The sequence below is a fragment of the Artemia franciscana genome, chromosome 12 (assembly GCF_032884065.1).
Source record: "Artemia franciscana chromosome 12, ASM3288406v1, whole genome shotgun sequence".
In the NCBI taxonomy this organism is placed as follows: Eukaryota; Metazoa; Arthropoda; class Branchiopoda; order Anostraca; family Artemiidae; genus Artemia; species Artemia franciscana.
The window spans coordinates 29,873,860-29,893,282 of NC_088874.1; positions in this window are offsets into that span (position 1 = coordinate 29,873,860).

The following is a 19,423-nucleotide window of genomic DNA, read 5'->3' on the forward strand; positions in this document are numbered from 1 at the left end:
GTAACTTGCAGCCCCTCCCCCAGAGACTGTGGGGGAGTAAGTCATTCCCAAACACATAGTTATTATGGGTTTTGGCTATGCGGAACAAAATGGCTATCTCAAAATTTTGATCTGTTGACTTTGAAGAAAAAATGAGCGTGGGAGGGGCCTAGGTGCCCTCCAATTTTTTTGGTCACTTAAAAAGGACACTAGAACTTTTCATGAATGAGCCCTCTTGCGACATTCTAGGGCCACTTGGTCGATACGATGACCCCTGGGAAAATAAAATAAATAAAATAAACACGCACCCGTGATTTGTCTTCTGGCAAAAAATACGAAATTCCACATTTTTGTAGATAGGAGCTTGAAAATTTTGCTATAGGGTTCTCTGATACGCCCAATGCGATGGTGTGATTTTCGTTTGGATTCTGTGACTTTTAGGGGGTGTTTTCCCCTATTTTCTAAAATAAGGCAACTTTTTTCAGGCTCGTAACTTTTGATGACAAAGACTAAATTTGATGAAACTTATATATTTTAAATCAGCATGAAAATCTGATTCTTTTGATGTATATTTTAGCATCAAAATTCTGTTTTTTAGAGTTTCGTTTACTATTGAGCCGGGTCGCTCCTTACTACAGTTCGTTACCACGAACTGTTTGATATTGATAAGTGTGAGTACCTAGTCTTTAATGCAAAGTCTATGCCCATTTGAAATCCGCGTTCTAACTTCTCCACCCATTGTGTCTCTGATTTGCGGCGGTCAAGCATTCATATTTATTGGAATCTACTTGCTTTTAGGATCAATATTGTACGGCATATTAAAGAAAACTTAAAGCGGGTTATTGTAAAATAGTAGCTAATCGTGGTCATTATTATCGAAAAGCGCTTGCATTGCTATACACTAGTTTTTGCGACCATTCAATACTTTTCCTATCTGGTATTTCACCTATCCTGAAAAAAAGACAAGATCTGGCTGAATTGTGTATATTATATTTCCGCTATTGTAAGTTTCTGTTTCATTTACCCCGGTCTTATAGGAAAAAGAAAATAATTCGGTATTTCGGGGCTTCTGACATTATTACTCCTTTGCGAAAGTTAGGCTCAAAATTGGAAAAGGATTATATTTTTTCTCTGGGCCCCTTCCACCTCTTAGTTCGTTTATTTTCCCGTTAGTTTTCACCTGTTTTCGCTTTATAGTTGTGTTATCTCTTAGCAGTTCTTTCGTTAGTTGAGTTATGGTTGTGGTATATATGTTTTATCGCTCATATAGTTGTGTTATTTTCAAATTATACTCCATAATAGAGAGGCTCCGAACACCCAGCATTATATATTAAGCTCTGAATTTGACGTTTTTTTCTAACGTGACCAGATTCGTCCTGCGCCCTGTGCCCTTTTCATTGAATTTTTCTTCCCCAATGACATATTTCTCCAAGGAAAGATCCTCCCACACAGGCCCCTCCCCTCAACCCTACCCCCAAAACCAAAAAAATCCCCCTGAAAACGTCTGTACACTTCCCAATAACCATTATTATATGTAAACACTGGTCGAAGTTTGTAACTTGCAGCCCCTCCACCAGGGACTGTGGGGGAGTAAGTCATCCCCAAAGACATAGTTATTATGGTTTTCGACTATGCTGAACAAAATGGCTATCTCAAAATTTTGATTCGTTGACTTTGGGAAAAAAATGAGCGTGGGAGGGGGCCTAGATGCCCTCCAATTTTTTGGTCACTTAAAAAGGGCACTAGAATGAGCCCTCTTGCGACATTCTAGGACCACTTGGTCGATACGATGACCCCTGGGGAAAAGAAAAAAAAACAAAAAAAACAAACAAACAAACAAATAAACACGCACCCGTGATTTGTCTTCTGGCAAAAAATACAAAATTCCACATTTTTGTAGATAGGAGCTTGAGACTTCTACAGTAGGGTTCTCTGATACGCTGAATCTGATGGTGTCATTTTCGTTAAAATCCTACGACTTTTAGGGGGTGTTTCCCCCTATTTTCCTAAATAATGCAAATTTTCTTAGGCTCGTAACTTTTGATGGGTAAGACTAAAATTGATGAAACTTATATATTTAAAATCAGCATTAAAATGCGATTCTTTTGATGTAGCTATTGATATCAAAATTCAATATTTTAGAGTTTTGATTAATATTGAGCCGGATCGCTCCTTACTACAGTTCGTTACCACAAACTGTTTGATTAAATTGACATTGCAGCAGTAATGAAGAGTAATAAACCAGAAGGATGCAGGTCTGCTCAATTTTTCAAATTTAGAACTTCTAAAATAAATTCGTAGAAAAATAAAAATGATTATTAAAAAATAAATTCAATTAAAATTAAAATGACTGTAAAAAGTTAATCGAGGATAAACTTTGCATTTTGAGGGTAAAGTGCAGAAACAAGAAAAAAAATACTGTTGGAATTACTAATAATAAGTCAGCAGTTGCTCTAGTTTACTTATTAATTTAAGAGAACCTGATTAAGGAAGAGTAATTGATCAAAAGAGGGCAGGTTTCCCCGAGGACTTTCAAATTTACATTCCTCAAGTAAGTTCATAAAATTCTTTTTTAAGGCAGGGTACCTGTTTAAACATAGGGTTGCATTCTCAGAATGGAGAAAACATAATTTTTACATTCTTCAGACTACAGCAGAAAAAGAGAAGAAAAAACACTTCAATGGAATGACTAATTTTAGTTGAAAAATACTCTGTTTACTTATTAATTTGTCAGAACCTCATTAAGGAAGAATAATTGATCAGAGGAGAAGTAGCTGTCTCTGAGGAACATCAAATCCTCAAAAAAAATTATATAAGAAAATTACAATAGAGGAATATAACCCATCTTCTTTATAAGTTTTAGTATATACACACATTTACCTTAATGTTGAAGAAATAGAAGTGAGAGTTTAAAACATGGGGGTTCATTCTCAGCATTGACCAAAATCAATTTTTAAGTTTTGACTGTGCACTCTGAAAAAAAGAAAAAAAAATAATGTACCAAGCCCAGGTCGTATCCAGGATTTTTGTCAGGGGGATAAAAAAAAACAAGAGAAGCCAGAACCGCCACTGACCGTGAGGAAGCTGCTGTTCTTTAGACTGTATTTTAAATTACAGTTCTGCGTCAAATCTAATTTTTCACTCCAAATCTCTTTATTCTCCGAGTGTTGAAGCGAAAAAAGGCACATTAGAAAATGTGCTATACGAGACTATTTATAGTTTTCAGTAAAGTACTAGTGACTCTGTCAACTTTAGGAGGTTTTGACCGGCGGTAGCTATACGCTTATTTTTGTTTAAAAAAAGCCTCAAAATGTATAAAACATTTTGACAATTAATTTTGCTTTGCTAGTTTGGGAGCCCCAAATTTTCGTCGCTTTTTTTAATTTTAACATTCTTTCAAGTATTCAGAAAACCAATTGGCTAAACGAAACTTCAGATATACGTAACATCAAATACAAAGTAGAAACAATAGGGAAAATCTTTTTAAGACAGTGGAAATTTATCCTATGAATATTTTGGCCCTATGTCCAAGGGCTGTCTTCAGCACAATACGAGAACAAGAGAGAAAATATGTATATATAAATAAACTTACATTAAATTGTGAGAATTAAAACTAAATAATGTTTTTTAAAACTTTTTTTAAAAAAATAGCCCTAGCATCCTTACTTCAACGAAGTTCAACCAGGACTGGCAAAAAGAATGAAGTGAGAATATAAATTCATTCAAACTAAAGAGAACAAAGTGATTAAATGCAATTTATCAGAACCAACTTTGCTTTTTTAGCGGCCTGTCTCAAAGGCCTATTCGTAGCTGGTTCAATACTATTATAAATCGGTTTAGTAAAATATTTTTTTAGATCGTTTTTAATTAAATTTGAGTATAAAGAATTTAGTGAGTATTCCCCTAAGTCCGCTGTTCAAAGAAATATTATTATTTATTTTTAGATTAATTGAAATTGATTCTCGAACCACCTGTTTTATCCCCAAATCATTACTGATAAGTGAAGATTTTTCAAAAAGTATCGTGTGGGACGGATTATTAAATACATGCCAACCTAAAGCAGAATCAAAGAATTTGTTGGAACTATTTGAAATTAATGCCTTGTCTATGTTTTTTTATGCTGTTGTAACCGTTTTTCTAGATTCTGATGGGTCCTGCCGACATAGTATTTTCCACTATCACAGGGTATTTGATAGACCCCTCTTTGGCGAGTAACTGGGGTCTTATCTTTACCGGAATTTAAGAAATTAATGATTTTAAAATTATTAGTAAAAACTACGTACAGATTATTTTGTGTGCAAATATTTTTTAATTTTGTTGTGATTTTTGGGATATACGGAAGATAGACAATATTTGAGGGCTTATCAGTAGCCTCACATTATGAAATATCTTCTTGGATTTTACAAGAATGTCTTTTTATTCTACGGTTAGTTATTTTATTGACAAAAGGAATGGGGTATCCATTACCAAAAAGAATATCTCTGATAAAGTTTATTTCTGCATTTATATACGAATCGAAGCAAATACTCAGGGCAATATCAATAAGGGAATTTACTACTGCTCTTTTAACTTGTAGGGGGTGATTTGAATTAAAGTGCTTTTAACCGCGTGCCATGCTGGGGCCCGCGGGGACCGGTGGCAAAGCCACCGGGACCCAGCACTGTCTGCGGTTAGAACACAAGGGACAATGAGAATACATATATATATATATATATATATATATATATATATATATATATATATATATATATATATATATATATATATACGTATAACATTATAATTATGTATGTATATGCTTGATATAATTTCTGAGGATCATTGTTTAATACGAATACATTTTCAAGATCCCAAGTCCAGGAAAATTGAAACCGAAGCCTAATTAGACTATATTTTAATATGGCCAAATTGTAGGAATATTATACAGCTATACACAGTAATTAAGTAGAAACTGTTTCTGCTAAACGCTTGTAAAACTGAAAATTTGAATTAAGCCCTTTAATTATTGACTTGACTATATGATTTTCAGCTGAAGTCCATTTTATTGAAAAGGTTTTATCAGCTTACAGTAATTTGCTTTTGTTTCAAGCTTCACTTTTGGTATCTCTACTTTCAAGGAGAATGCAATTCCTCATTTAGCCTAATTGCTACCGAAGGGACCTGTAAATACTTCCGTTTGCGTGACAATAAAATGTAACAAGATTCCCTTTTTTGTTTTGATAGTTTAAAAAATTGACATACAAATTTGTAGAAAACAGAACGAAATTTTACATGTGATCAATTACACTAATTTTCCTTTTACTCCATGGTTTTTTCGATCGAGGGCTCCCAGACAAGTTTCTGTAAGAAGGGAAATTTCAATGAGATAGGAAAACACTTCACGAGTTACGGAATCAACTAAAATAGAAAAACGTGAAATATAATTGGAGTGTTATGGACAGGTACTTATGCAGGTGCTTTTGTGTGGGGGGGGGAGCAATGATAAAAAGTATCTTCCAGGGGAGGATAGTAATAAAAAATAATTGTGTTTGAAAATTTGAATTAGAAGGCCCCAGAAATTGAAGAAAGTCTCAGATTTCAGAGTGGGGGACCGAGGTCTCTCCTAACTATTTCATTCATTATGGAGAGGTTCATTAAGACATAAAGCTTAATTTACGTTCATAATGTACCGTAAAATGTTCTATAAATTTAATATATGCATAGTCAAAAATTAATGTATTTGGGAATGATTTTAAGATTTTACCTCACCTGTAAGACAACGAGACAAATAAAGAAGCACAAATTCCGAATGACTGTGAAATAAAATAAGTTATTTTCCCCAGGTATAAATGTGCCTTACAGTGATTTTAAATTGCCATTCTGCAACATAGACTACTAAATGTAATAGTATAAAATTGTTTCTCATTGGTGCATTATTTTGAGCTGACCAATCATTGACGTTTTTTAATCATATGCTAAGTAGCTTATCTGGTGAATGCCTAAGTGAATTCATTCTTATAGTCGTTTTAGAAATCGTGTTACGTAGATTACACTACTGAATTACGTAAATTGCTATGACGTTTAAATTTTGTTTCTCTCATCCTAAGTCATCCCTAAGCTTCATGGCCTTTTTTCTTTTTGTAGTGTATTTCAGAAACATAAATAGTATGTTCGTTTAATTCTGAGAATGAATCCTCCAATTTCACTAATACATTTTAAAAACTATGCATATAAATACTAATATAGTGTTGTTTTTTTTTTTTAAGAATATGGAATTTGAAACTTCTGCTTCTATAAGAGCAGATGTTCTTCATTTACGTGGTTGTATTAAAATTATCAGCTATTGACTAATTTTGGCATAATGTTAGTCATTCCAATGGCTTAGTGCAAAGTCGTGTCCAAGGGGAGGAGTAGGGATTTTCAACTCCCTCTAATTGTTTGTCCGATTCGTAAAACGAAATAAAAATGCATAAAAACACGTTTTTGGAAAGTTTTTTTTTATCCCCCGGACAAAAATCCTGGATACGACCTGGGCTTGGTACATTATCTTTTTTTTTCCTTTTTTTCATAGTGTACTGTCAAAACTTAAAAATTGATTTTGGTCAATGCTGAGAATGAACCCCAAAGTTTCAAACTCTCGCTTCTATTTCTTCAACATTAAGGTAAATTTGTGTATATATTAAAACTTATAAAGAAGATGGGTTATATTTTTTTTTATTGTAATTTTTTTTATATAATTTATTTTTATGAAGATTTGATGTTACTCAGAGACAGCTACTTCTCCTTTGATCAATTATTCTTCCTTAATGAGGTTCTGACAAATTAATAAGTAAATAGAGTATTTTTCACCTAAAAATAGTCACTCCAATGAAGTGTTTTTTCTTCTCTTTTTCTGCTGTAGTCTGAAGAACGTAAAAATTATGTTTTCTCGATTCTGAGAATGCAACCCCAAGTTTAAACAGGTACCTTACCCTAAAAAAGGATTTTATTAATTTTATTAACTTACTTGAGGAATGTAAATTTGAAATTCCTCGGGGAAACCTGTCCTCTTTTGATAAATTACTCTTCCTTAATCAGGTTCTCTTAAATTAATAAGTAAACTCGAACAACTGCTGACTTATTATTAGTAATTCCAACAGTATTTTTTTCTTGTTTCTGCACTATACCCTGAAAATGCAAAGTTTATCCTCGATTAACTTTTTACAGTCATTTTAAATTTAATTGATTTTATTTTTTAATAATCATTTTGATTTTTCTACGAATTTATTTTAGAAATTCTAAATTTGAAAAATTGAGCAGACCTGCATCCTTCTGATTTATTACTCTAGCAGTAACAGCCTTTTCAATGTTAGCCAGTCTGCTATGAATGTTACAACGAATATACGAATAACGAATAACGAGTACGTTTTCGTATTCGTAGAGTAAACAACTTTTTAGCTGAGATTTTAATTGGGCTTTCATTAGTGTGGTTACTCTCGTGTGATTAAGAAGAAACTATTTTAGTACTAAATGAAGCGAATTATTTTATGGCCGTTTTCCAGGCATGTACTGAGGGGGAGGGTACTGAAGTTAAAAATAATTTTTTTTTTCCTACAGTGTTCCTAATAATGTTTTATGATTTTTTTTTATTCATTGCGTTTTTCTGCCGTTTAGACAAACTTGTACCATTTTTATGGCACTTTGTATCTATCAAGTGACATATAGCGATCGCAAATTCCGTCGGTCTGTTGGTCTGTCTGTCTGCCGGTCCCGGTTTTATTAGTTTAGGCACTTCCAGATAAGCTAGGACGATGAGGTTTGGCAGGCGTATCAGGGACCAGAGCAGAGGAAGCTAGAAATTGTCGATTTACCGATTCGAACATCTTAGGAAGAGTGGGAGGGGAGGTTACTTTGGAAAAATTGGAAAAAATGAGGTGTTTTTAACTTACGAGCGGGTGATCGGATCTTAATAAACTTTGATTTTAAAAGGATATGGTGTCTCAGAGCTCTTATTTTAAATCCCGACCGGATCCACTGACACTGGGGGGGGAGATGGAGGGGGAAACCTAAAATCTTGGAAAACGCTTAGAGTGGAGAGATCAGGATGAAACTTGGTGGGAAGAATAAGATCAAGTCTAAGTCTAATGAAACAAACGGACCGAATCCAATTTCTTTAGGAGATTTGGGGGGGGGGTAATTCGGAAAAATAAAAAAAAGAGGTATTCGCAAATTACGAAGGGTGATCAGATGTTAATGACATTTGATGTTTAGAATGACCTTCTGCTTCAGATCTCTTATTGTATATCTCGACCAGATCCGGTGACATTGCGGGGAGTTGCAGGGGGGACCCCACAAGTTAAAAGAGCAGTTGTAATTTCCCTCATTGATCGTGCCCTGAATATTTGCTCCGATTTTTACATAAATGCAGAACTTTATCAGAGATATTCTTTTTGGTAATGGATACCCCATTCCTTTTGTCAATAAAATGACTAACCGTAGAATAAAAAGACATTCTTGTAAAATCGAAGAAGATATTTCACAATGTGAGGCTACTGATAAGCCCTCAAATATTGTCTATCTTCCGTATATCACAAAAATCACAACAAAATTAAAAAATGTTTGCACAAAAAATAATCTGTTCGTAGTTTCTACTAATAATTTTAAAATCATTAATTTCTTAAATTCCGGTAAAGATAAGACCCCAGTTACTCGCCAAAGAGGGGTCTATCAAATACCCTGTGATTGTGGAAAATACTATGTCGGCAGGACCCATCAGAATCTAGAAAAACGGTTACAACAGCATAAAAAAGACATAGACAAGGCAATAATTTCAAATAGTCCCAACAACTCCTTTGATTCTGCTTTAGGTTGGCATATATTTAATAATCCGTCCTACAAAATACTTTTTGAAAAATCTTCACTCATCAGTAATGATTTGGGGATAAAACAGGTGGTTCGAGAATCAATCGAAATTAATCTCAAAATAAATAATAATATTTCTTTGAACAGGGACTTGGGGAATACACACTAAATTCTTTATACTCAAATTTAATTAAAAATGATCTAACAAAATATTTTACTAAACCGATTAATAATAGTCTTGAACCAGCTACGAAAAGGACTTTGAGACAGGCTGCTAAAATAGCAAGGTTGGCTCTAAGAAATTGCACTTAATCACTTTGTTCTCTTTAGTTTGAATGAATTTATTCACTTCATTCTTTTTGTCAGTCCTGGTTGAACTTCGTTGAAGTAAGGATGCTAGGGCTGTTTTTTTTTTTTAAAGTTTTAAAAACATTTTTTAGTTTTAATACTCACAATCTAATGTAAGTTTATTTATATATCCATATTTTCTCTCTTGTTCTCGTATTTTGCTGAAGACGGACCTTGGACATAGGGCTGAAATATTCACAGAATTGATTTCTACTGTCTTGAAAAGATTTTCCCTATTGTTTCTACTTTGTATTTGTTTATTATGGAAAGGCAGTGTGGTCTTCGTCGCTATTTTCAGATATACGTATATATGTATCCATATTAATTCGAGTAGAGACCCAATAAGAAAGTAGTAAAAAGTGTGGGAAGTTGAGGCTTCGTCAGTCCAAATATATTTACGACTTTTTCAGTTCTTTATTATTTTTTATACCACTTTAAAATTGCATCTCATGTTTTCGCGGTGACTATTAGAGATTCAATGCCATCTAAAAGCTTACAAAGCGCCGAGAATTTTTGTCAAATATATTAAACAAGAGCTATGAGCTCATACGGCGCTTGTCACGAGGCCGAAAGACCCAAGAGCTCATATGGCATGAGCTCTAGCAAAATTCTAAGAATCAATAGATTGATTTAAAAGGAAAATCAGAGGCTTAATGCCGGTCGGGATTTAAAATAAGAGCTCAGAGTCACGAGGTCCTTTTAAATATCGAAGTTCATTAAGATCCGATGAACCACTCGTAAGTTAAAAATACCTCGTATTTTCTAATTTTTCCTCTCCCTTCAACCCTCCAGATGGTCGAATAGGGGAAACAACTTTATCAAGTAAAATTGAGCAGCTCCGTGACTCAATTTTCATTCCAATGAAAATACCAAATTTCATTGTCCTGGAACGTCCAGAAGCACCAAACTCGCCAAAGCACTGAACCCCACCCCCGGACTCCCCCAAAGAGAGTGGATCCAGTCCGGTTACGTCAATCACGTATCTACGATATTTGCTTATTCTTCCCGCCAAGTTTCATCCCAATCTCTAACTCTAAGTGTTTTCCAAGATTTCCGGTTTCCCCCTCCAATTCCCCCAAATATTAACGGATTTGGCCGGGATTTGAAATCAGAGCTCTGAGACATAAGTTCATGCTAAATAGTAAATTTCATTAAAATCCGGTCACCCGTTCTAAAGTTAAAGATACCTCAATTTTTCTAATTTTTCTAAATTTAACACACACACCCCCCGCTCCCCCAAAGAGAACGGATCCGCTCCACTTACGTCAATCAAGTATATATAACCTGTGCTTATTCTTCCCATCAAGCTTCATCCCGATCTCTCCACTCTAAGCGTTTCCCAAGATTTCTGGTTACCAACATTTCTGTTTCCCCCTCCAGCCCCTATGTTCCCGGATCCGATTCGAATTGAAAATTGTGCATCTGAGACATGAGATCTTTCTATACATAAAGTTTACTTAAGATCCGATCGCCCATTCGTAAGATAAAGGTACCTCAATTTTCACGTTTTCCAAGATTTTTGATTTCCCCCTCCAACTCCCCGCAATGTCACCAGATCTGGTCGGGATTTGAAATAAGAGCTCTGAAGCACAAGGTCCTTCTAAACATCAAATTTCATTAACATCTGATCACCCGTCGTAAGTTACAAATACCTTATTTTTTCTAATTTTTCCGAATTACCCCCCTAACTCCCTAAAGAAATTGGATTTGGTCCGATTATTTCATTAGACTTAGACTTGTTCTTATTCTTCCCACTAAGTTTCATCCTGATCTCTCCACTCTAAGCGTTTTCCAAGACTTTAGGTTTCCCCCTCCAACTCCCCCAATGTCACTGGATCTGATCGGGATTTAAAATAAGAGCTCTGAGACACCATATCCTTTTAAACATCAAATTTTATTAAGATCTGATCACCGGCTCGTAAGTTAAAAGTTCCTCATTTTTTCTATTTTTTTCGAATTAATCGCCCCCCTCCCACTCCTCCTAAGATGTTCGAATCAGAAAATCGACAATTTCTAGCTTCATCTGCTCTGGTCCCTGATACGCCTGCCAAACTTCATCATCCTAGCTTATCTAGAAGTGCCTAAACTAATAAAACCGGGATCGACAGACAGACAGACCGACAGACCAACAGACCGACAGAATTTGCGATCGCTATATGTCACTTGATAGATACTAAGTGCCATAAAAAACGGTACAAGTTTGCTTAAACGGCAGAAAAACGCAATGAATAAAAAAATTCATAAAACATTATAAGGAACAACGTAGGAAAAAAAATGTATTTTTAACTTCAGTCTCCCCCCCCCCCTTAGCACATGCCTGGACAACGCCCATAAAATAATTCGCTTCATTTAGTACTAAAATAGTCTCTTCTTAATCACACAAGAGTAACCACGCTAATGAAAGCCCAATTAAAATCTCAGCTATAAACTTGTTTAATCACTTTCTTGTGGTTAGATGAATACGATTCACAGTTATTTAATACCAACTTGGCTTATGGTGCTGACGACATCTAAGCCGGTAAAGAATGTCAAAAATTTTTGGCCACAATTTTGCTAATTTGTTGGCAATAACGTTTAGGCACCAAACAAAATTTGTTAGCAACAATGTTTTCCCCCATCTAAATCAAAACTACAACCGTTAGTTATTGCAATTTTCTTTAACAAACGAAAATGTTGCGGGACAAATTTGTTGATAAATTTTGAGTGGGAAACATTCTGAAACGATATGTTATATAGGCATTTTTAACAGTTTTTCTCGTAACATCCAAAGAAATCTAAAAGACTAAAAAAGATTACAGGAAAAAAAGTTCTTGAAACCATCATATTTATCGTGACCATTTTATTTTTACTATTCTAAAAGTAATCACCATCATTTTCCTTTTGTTCATCTTTTTTCATATTTCTAAATAAAAATTCAAAGACGTCAGTTGGGAACTTTTCTGTAGAGTGTAAATAAAACATTAGCGCTTAGAGTATTTGAGAATTGGGCCTTTTTGTTTGTGATAATTTCCACTCAATTTAAGTCTTACTTGCCTTTTTAATGCTCATTCAAATGGTATGGCCAGAAACAAATTAACCAAGAAAAGAAATTCAAAAACAACAGATTTAGCCTATCACTACGTGCAGCCTCTGAACAATGCTTCAGAATTATGCAGAGTATTTGCTGCTGCTCTTTCTATGACAAAATATGCAGTATTTATCTTTTTCTTGTTTATTTCTTCATTTAAATTTATTTATATTTACTTTGTATAGTTTAATTTATTGTATGTTTGCTTGTATTTGCCATATTAATTTATATATACTAATATTTATGTATTATTTATTTATATTAAATTTATTTTCGTTATTTATGTTTTCAATTTATTGATTCATAATCACTTATTTGGAAATTAAAACACACTTCAGAACATTTTGTTATAAAACATTCTCGATCCATTAATTAGGAGACAAAGCCTTAGAAAAATAATTACAATAAATAGAAGGGGGTGTTACGTTCGTCAAACCTACCAGAAGACTTGGTTTAATTTCCACTTTACTGGAAACTAAATCTTATGCGCAAATTTAAAGTTTTGTTCAGACCGTTGGTTTTCTGAATATTTGAAATGATTGCATAAAAGTTGACAAATGAACAAAAAAAGTGACGAGAATATGAGTTGCTAAACCAGCAAAACCAAATTAATTCTCAAAAATGTTTCATGTCGAAAAGTTTTAATCAAAATAAGTATGTTACTACCACCAATAAAATCCTCCTAAAAGCTACAGTGACATTTGCTTTTTACTGAAAGTGAATACTACAAATATAGCCTAAATTAAAGGAAGTGAAAACAAAGTGTAAATTCATGAAATATTTTATTGATTTATTTTTATTTTTTTTTATTAAATAACTTAATGAAATATTAGAATCAAAGAATACAAGCAATAAACTCCGCAAATTTGCCAAAAGAAGTAAATACGAATACTCTATTCCAAGTGTCAATTAATTTTTTTTTATTATTTATTCATCAGTCGTAACAATTCTGATATATCTAAAGAGGTCCAAGAAACAATACACCAAAACCTTTACATTTGTCTGCTCTGTTCTTTGACAAGCTTACATGATTAACTTCCATGGCCAAAAAGCGTCTAATTTTAAATACTACCATCTTAAAATTTAAATATCAATGAAATTCATCAAAATTCATAACATTCATAGCAGACTGGCTAACATTGAAAAGGCTTTTGCTGCTAAAATAACTATAAATAAGATGATTCAGTCAGGGATAAACGGAGAAGGACCTCGGGGACAGAGACCCTGAGACCCAAAATATTTTCAGGGTCTGTATCTTATTTTTCTGTTATCCTATAGTTTTAAAATTTCCATTTAAGATGACTATTTTAATGTTATTCAATAGCTAAGATACAGCGTTATCTGCACCACAACAATACTAGGACTATCAAGTCAAAAAATACTATCCATTATCATAATGCTATTTATTTATCTGTGTCAAATACAGATTTCGGGGTGTGTGACCAACACATCCCGAAACCCTTAGTTTTAATTTTTAGTAATTTGATGATTCAAATTACTACGTAAAAATTGTTAGATTTATTATCCCCCTTCCCACCGTAAAAAGAACATACGTATGTGTCTGGATTGGACAATAACATTCATGTGAGTATCTAAATTTGACACTTTCTAAATATTATCAAAATAAAGTTTGTTTGAAAGTGAAAATAAACCACCTACATAAATAATGGTTTGCCAACAGTCTATTGTCAATTGTTTCGTAATGATTACTCAGGTAAGTTGTATTGCGTCTGTTTCATTCATTTTTTGCCAATACTAAAAAAAACGAGTTTGCAAATTGGTTTTGAAGCGCCAAGGGGAATTAGTATCCATTCATTTCTGAAGATATTTACCATGTATCGTATACCACACCCCTCCTAGTTTTTTGGTTACTATTAATACACGCAGATTCTTCGAAAACTTATTTACTAAAGAATATGTCAAACTTCATGGGGAATGGAGAGAAAGGCATCATAAGAGAATATTAATAAGTATGACCTTATAGATAGCTAATGACTTATCTTCGGTAAAGGTGATAGTACCCTTCAGAATAGTCTCCTTCCGCTACAATGCAGAACCTATCACACTCAATTTCAGCCAGTAGGCAAAGGGAAGGATCACTGGATATCAAGGCCGTATCCACGGGGATTGGGGTTGGAATCCCCCCCTCGAAGTGTTTGTCCAACTCGTAAAAACGTTACAAAGATGAACACAAATTTGTTATGCGTTTTTTGAAGTTTTTGTAACACCCTCCTCGAAAAAAAATCTTGGATACAGCCCTGCTGGATATGTTATGAAAATAGGGGTATGGAGGTATAGCAGAGGCACTTGACAAGCATGGGACTACACGATCCCAGGAACAGAGGCTATATTATAGTACATCAGAAACACAGAAGTGGAGCAAGCAGTTTAGACCCTTCTATACCTTGCTACACCAGTGACCTTCCTTAGCGAGTAGGGTTAGCTGACCAGAGCTAATCAAAACATTAGGTTGTTATACCGAAAATACTCCCGTTTCACAATTTGGTTCATATTTAAATTTTGCCATAGATTGTTTTCGCTTATTTGTAAAAGTGGAGATATAAAGTCAATAATTTGCTCAACAAGGCTACCATTTGGAGTGAGGACTCAAAAAACACCAATTAAACTATGTAAGGAAAGGTTGCAATTACAACTGTTTTGACTTAACCATTGGGTTCCATGTGATCAATGTTTTTGAAGATTAAAACGTCAATATATATAAAGATATAAGATTTAATAGAAATACAAATAAACGAAAGATGAATGAAAAGAATGAAGAAAAGAGGGGATTCTAGAGCATTTGATAATATTCCAAAATACATAGAGCATATAAGCTGTAGCATTAAACGCCTAAGACAGTCGGTAAATTCCATTCTCCCCTTTCATTGGCTAGTGAAACCTCTTGTAGGTGCCTGACTAAGTCCCCCTTCTTTTTCCAGCCTGTTATCCCTATGTATTTTTAATATAGAGTAACTCTTTCCCAGTTGCCATTAATTTCATATTCTCCAATTCTTTTCTTTAACCTCATCCTTACCCTGCTATGATAGCTGAATCCCCAAAAACATTAAGAAAGAACAAACACAAATGTAAAAATAAATACTAGTGGATATTCTACACTATGCATTCTGCTTATATTTTTTAACGTAGGTAGAATATATCATAATTCCTTCTCTGCTTCATTTTTTTTTGTGTCACACTTTCTCTTTGGCTGCTAAATTTTGCATGTTGGGGGAGCTTTCCACAGAGGGATATTTTCCATAGAGAGAGTTTTTCGGAAGAAGTTTAAGGGAGGGAAAGCGCTTGTCATGAGGATGGAGTATATATCAGAAGCTTCAGCATACCATATGGTCAACTCCTAAAAAACGGTTAAACTTTACGTATTGAAAAACAGCCAATGTCTCAAGACTAATAGTTTATTATTACATTCGTTTAAAGTATTTAAAAGAATAGTGGCCAGGGAAACTATAGCACAGAAGAATGCGTAGTAGGGAAAGAAAAGGAAGAGCTGACGACGTTTTACAGAAAAATCGTTTTTTATTTTGCACAAAATGATAAGTTCGGGACACACAAATAAAAATTAGAATTAAAAAAAAAAAAAATTCAATAGCAACGAAGACTACACTGCCTTTCCATGACAAACACCAAAAACAAGAAGAACAATAGGGAATTCTTTTGGCAAGGCAGTGGGAAACAAATTAGAATGAATATTTCGGCCCTATGTCCAATGGCCGTCCTCAGCAAGACATAAATACATAAAAAGAAAAAAAATTACAACATGATAAAATCAATACAAATAAAATGGAAAATATTTCAAAACGGTCCTAGCATCCTTACCTCAGCGAACTTCAACCAGGACTGATAAATAAAATGTGATGAAACGAGGCAATTCATTGAAATTGAAGTATTACTTCTGTTTCTTTTGATTCTGCTTCAAACAGTCATGTGTTTGAAAATAATAGCCACAAAATACTTCTTGAAGAATCCACCCTTATTGGCAATTAAATAAAAAAACACAAGTTTTTTTAAGTTAAAGTAAGGAGCGACATCAAAACTTAAAACGAACAGAAATTACTTCGTATATGAAAGGGGCTGCTTCCTCATCAACGCCCCGCACTTTATGCTAAAGTTTGACTCGTTCTCTCAAATCTTCTTTATAAAACGGTAAACAACTTTAGCATGAAGATTAGTCCTACATATCAAAAGTTACGAGCCTGAGAAAATTTGCCTTAACGAAAATCACACCATCAGATTCAGGGTATCAGAGAACCCTACTGTAGAAGTTTCAAGCTCCTATCTGCAAAAATGTGGAATTTTGTATTTTTTGCCAGAAGGCAGATCACGGATGCGGGTTTATTTATTGTTTTTTTTCCAGGGGTGATCGTATCGACCCAGTTGTCCTAGAATGTTGCGAGAGGGCTCATTCTAACGGAAATGAAAAGTTCTAGTGCCCTTTTTAAGTGACCAAAAAATTGGAGGGAACCTAGGCCCCCTCCCACGCTAATTATTTTCCCAAAGTCAACGGATCAAAATTCTGAGATAGCCATTTTATTCAGCGTAGTCGAATAACCTAAAAACTATGCCTTTGGGGACGACTTACTCCCCCACAGTCCCCGTGGGAGGGGTTACAAGTTCAAAACTCTATAACTATAAAACCCTATAAACTATAAAACCCTATAACTATAAAACCCTATAACTATAACTTTGGGGACGATTTACTCCCCCACAGTCCTCGTGGGAGGGGCTACAAGTTACAGACTTTGACCAGTTCTTACATATAGTAATGGTTATTGGGAAGTGGACAGGCGCTTTCAGGAGGATTTTTTGGTTGGGGAGGGGGTTGATAAGAGGGGGATATGCTGGGGGAGATTTCCATCGATGAATTTGATAATGTGGAAGAAAATTTCAATGTAGGGAGCGCAGGATTTACTAGTATTATTTAAAAAAAAGGAAAAAATAAGTATGAAAAAGTTTTTTTTTCAGCTGGAAGTAAGGAGCAGCATTAAAACTTAAAACGAACAGAAATTATTACCCATACGAGGGGCTTACCTCTTCGTTATACCTCACTCTTTACGCTAAGGTATTTTTAGTAATTTCAACTATTTATTCTACGGCTTTTGTGATTCAGGGGTCATTCTTAATGAATTGGGACGAAATTTAAGCTTTAGTGTACTGACGAAATTTAGGTACTGACGAGGGGGCGAACCCCCTCATATATGCAATAAAAAACATGAGCATACAAAAGTTGTTTACGTAAGCTAATTTATAAGTTACGTATATCTTTCACTAATAAAAAGATTCGTAAAAAATGAAAAGTTCTAGTTGCCTTTTTAATTAACCAAAAAATTGGAGGGCAACTAGGGTTCCTCCCCCGCTGTTTTTTCTCAAAATCGTTCGATCAAAATTAATCCGTATATGAAATGGGTTTTCCCCTCCGCAATCCCTCGCTCTTTACCCTAAAGTTTGACTCTTCGCCACAATTCTAATTTTTAAAACAATTAAAATTTTTAGCGTAAAGAGCGAGGGATTGTGGAGGGGAAAACCTCAACTTCATTGCCCTCCAAAGGGCACTGGCCTTAGATGATCCTTACAAACCTTTGTGTTAAGGGTGTGTCCACGGGAGGGAGTCTGAACCCCCCCCCCCCCCAACAAAAAGGATTTTTGTCTGACTTGCAAAAACGCAGGAAAAATGCGTATTAACAAATTTTAGATACGTTTTAAAAGTTTACTTTGTAAAACCCCAAGGAAAAAACGCATCCCCTCGAAGTAAAATCAGAAATATGGCCCTGCTTTGTGTTATAAATATATCTTGTGCTCAAATGATGCGCAAGGAATGGGATTTGAGCCTCATACCCTTGTTAATTCCCAATGTATAATGTTTTTAATATTTACAAAAGATATTAAGTCAATGAAAAAGATTGAACACTCAAAAATTAAGGTAAAGTTGTTTTCAGAATTCTGATTAATATAGAACTAGTATACGTGCAACCTTCTAAGCCCTAGAAAAAAGAAAAGGGTTGACATAATAGCTTGGCTATTACTCTCTAGGACATGTTTTTGGCCGTGGATTCGTTCCTGGAAGTTCAATTCAACTAACTAAGCTACTTCCCGAGAAAGTAAGAAGCTCTTAAACCAGGGATTTAGTCGGAATTTCAAAGAAGAGCTTAACCCCCTTTCCCTAAAAAAAGAGATTTCCTCCGCCATAAACAAGAACTCGTCTCCACTGCAAATAAGAACACAATAATGAAAGGGTACACGTTACTGTACAGAGTCTAAATATATAATTAAAGAGGAGTATTGTCATGACAGTCATTTAACTTTCTTGTAACTTTACTTAACATCAAGGAGCTACCCTAACGTAATCTGAACTTCACTTAATTTCACCGTTGAATATTGGTTCGTCTTAATTATAGACAGGATTGTAAATACCTAACTCTTGGCTATTTCTGAGCAACTGCTCCCAATTCTCACAAGAGCAAGAAAATCAACAAATATATGTTGTACTACGTACTGGCTGGCACAATTGAGAGCTATTATAAGATTTTTGGGCATTGCCGGTAACAAACAATAAGTTTCAGTTTATTATGTAGCATAATTTTTGAATGTTTTACTCGTGGTTATGTTTTTTTAGGTAGTTGATTACAGATCAGACCCTGGGGCTATATCTTGTTGAAATCTAATTTATAGAAGAATTATACCTTCATATTTAAGGGGATTTAGTTCAAATTCAAATATATTATTTCAAATATTTTTCCAGGGGTTTATTAAGGCTCTTAATGCATTCCTGAGAGTTGCATTAAATCTAATTCAACTTTGTTCCATGATAGCATAAAACCCCTAAACTAGAACTTTAACCCAATATCAAATGGCAATTCTTTCAGATGTGAAATGTTGCCTCAGTAAAATTTTTGCCAGTAGTAAGAATTAATGGCCCAAGCAGAGAGCAGATCCCTAATTATTAGGACAAGCGGAAAATGACAACTAGGAATAGAAGGCAATATTCTGAAAAATGAAGTAAACAACGAAAAATTTATAAATTCACCAATTTGTATAGTCCCATCTAACCATATGCTTCTAGCCATGGGTACAAAATCCAAGTTAAAGCAACCAGGTAATTATAAAGACTGCCTATGCTAATAATGTTCAATATAATCAAAAAACGCCATAAGGTGGACACAAAATTAAAGCAAATGATGCTACATTTTATGCTTG